The sequence below is a fragment of the Helianthus annuus genome, chromosome 2 (genome assembly GCF_002127325.2).
Source record: "Helianthus annuus cultivar XRQ/B chromosome 2, HanXRQr2.0-SUNRISE, whole genome shotgun sequence".
NCBI lineage: Eukaryota > Viridiplantae > Streptophyta > Magnoliopsida > Asterales > Asteraceae > Helianthus > Helianthus annuus.
Window position 1 is genome coordinate 84,958,528 of NC_035434.2, and position 2,493 is coordinate 84,961,020.

A 2,493-nucleotide genomic window follows, 5' to 3' on the forward strand; every position below is an offset into this window, starting at 1 on the left:
CAACATCATACAAGTGTCAAGTGTCACGCATAAGAAGGCTTGGTGCACTCGGAGCTTGAAGGACCTCTTTCTCTAGCTTTTATCCACCACATTCGCGTCTAGATACTTCCCTAGCCTCGAGCTAGTGGTATGTTGCTTAAAACACATTCTTGAGCTATTTTGAAGTGGTTAATGTGATGTGTAATGATTAAAACTCGAAATCTTACAAAATGGTGCATTAAAGTCTACTAAAAACATGAAAAATGATGGTTAAAAGCTCACTAGTTGTGTAAATGTTGTAGTAATTGAAATTTGTGATTATTTAGGCCCGATCTACGTTGTGGTAGCTCGGATCATCATTTAACCCTGTTTGGTTAAGATCATGGATCTTGACATAAGCTTGTTTGAAATGGTGCAAGGGTTAAAAGGTGAAACTCTACCACACAAGAAACATGAACTTGTGTAAAAGTATTTTTACTTATGAAATAGTGTCTAAAACTAGCCGATCTATGTGTCCACAAGTGGTATTTTCAAAAGACCAAGCGTCAAAAGAAATCACATGTTCTAATCCGGATCTTACACAAACAAAAGTGATTTTTTTGTGATCAAACAAGTGTGAGAACACTAGTGTAACAAAAGTTTTAACAAAGAAATAATTTTCGTAAAAACCGACTAGAAGTTGTGGAACTTCATATTCTTTAAAAATAAAGTTTTTTTTTTAAGAAATTAAACTTATTTTTAAAGATAACAAGACTTACTAAATGTGCTAGTAAATTACTACACATTTTTGTAAATATGCAAGTTCATGAAATGGGGAAAATTAGTGATTGTTGTTGATGATTATTGTTGATAATTGTTGTTGATGATTATTGTTGATAATTGTTGTTGATGATTGTTGACGATTTAAAAGAAAATAAACACATGTTTTGAAAACATGGGAAACCTCCATTTTTAGGGGAAACTCTGTCAAAATTTTTATAAATTTTGACACTTAGAAAAATATAAGTTTTTGAAGAACTTATTCCCTAAAAATGTATTTAAAGGTATTACCAAGGTTTCCCTAATTTTTGTTGATAAGAAATGAGGATTTCTTCAAAAATAAAAGTGGATATAAATATGTATATTTTTGAGAGAAAAATATATAGTATTTTATCACCAACTTTTGTGCTAAGTGTATATAGTATGTGTTATACGTGCTAGCGTATTGAGACGTAAAGATACACTAAATACTCATGAGGAGTATAAACATGAAAATACACATACAACATGCTTAGACACATACAAGAGGATATATTTATGAAAATATATTACTTGGACAAAATACATAATTCGGGTGCAAAATACAAGATACGTATATTTATTTTTGAGAAAATGATATAAGACAAATAGTTAAAAATATAAATATTTTTAACACAAGAACACAAATACAAAAGATAGTGACTTGCACTTGTGCGATACAAGTCTAGTGACTAACGTTAATAAAACGCGTTTAGGTCACGACGCTAGATAAGCAACTCCGGTGAAGTTTACGACGCAGGAACGCAAAGTTGTGAGTTCATGCTCCCCCTTTTCTTTAACTGTTTTTGGTTTTATAACTCTCGGGGGTGAAATACATGTTACAAATATTATAATTTTTTTACAAGTAGTAAAAATACAAGAAGCACTCTTGGTGAGAACGAGTACCGAGTGCAATACGAATCGAGAATACAAAAATACGAGAAGCACACTTGGTGAGAACGAGAACCAAGTATGATGTGCTTTAAGAAATGCCTAGAAATTACTAGATCATGTGAGCATAGACTTAACACTAAAAATGCCATAAAGTCTTGGTGAAAACTAGTACCAAGCCATTAAAAACATTCAGTAATTAGGGACGAGGGTTAGATCTAACGGGTACGGCCGAGCCCCACTCATGGTCCTTATGTGACCTCTTGAGTGCTTCGGTGTCCCAGTCGAGGTAAATCGACACAGTCGAGGTAAATCGACACAGTCGAGGGTAATCGACACAGTCAAGGGAAATTGACACAGTCGAGGTTAATCGACACAGTCGAGGGTAATCGACATAGTTAAAGAGCCAACACTAATGCTCCATAAGTCCTCACATGCCTTAAAGGAGCCAACACTAATGCTCCATATGTCCTCACATGCCGAAATGTCTTTGTACAAACATTCAATTAGTACGTGGTGTACACAAGAAAACTTGATTTTTGCAAGAATACTTTATTTATACAAGATACATACCATGTTTTCATACTCGGTATGCAAAACGCATGAACTCGCTCAACTTTATGTTGATGTTTTCCAAAATTACATGTATTTCAGGTGACAGGATGGATCTTGGGCGCAAGTGTTGTAACTAGAAGTAGACTACAAGTTTAGATGTCATCCACTTTTGTTGAATTGTAACCTAGATGAAGGTTGTGTTTTAAAACTTAAATGACAAGTGTTTGTGATCCTCAAAATTTTCCGAATGGATGAACATCGTTTTAAATCATGTAGTTGTTTATTATGATC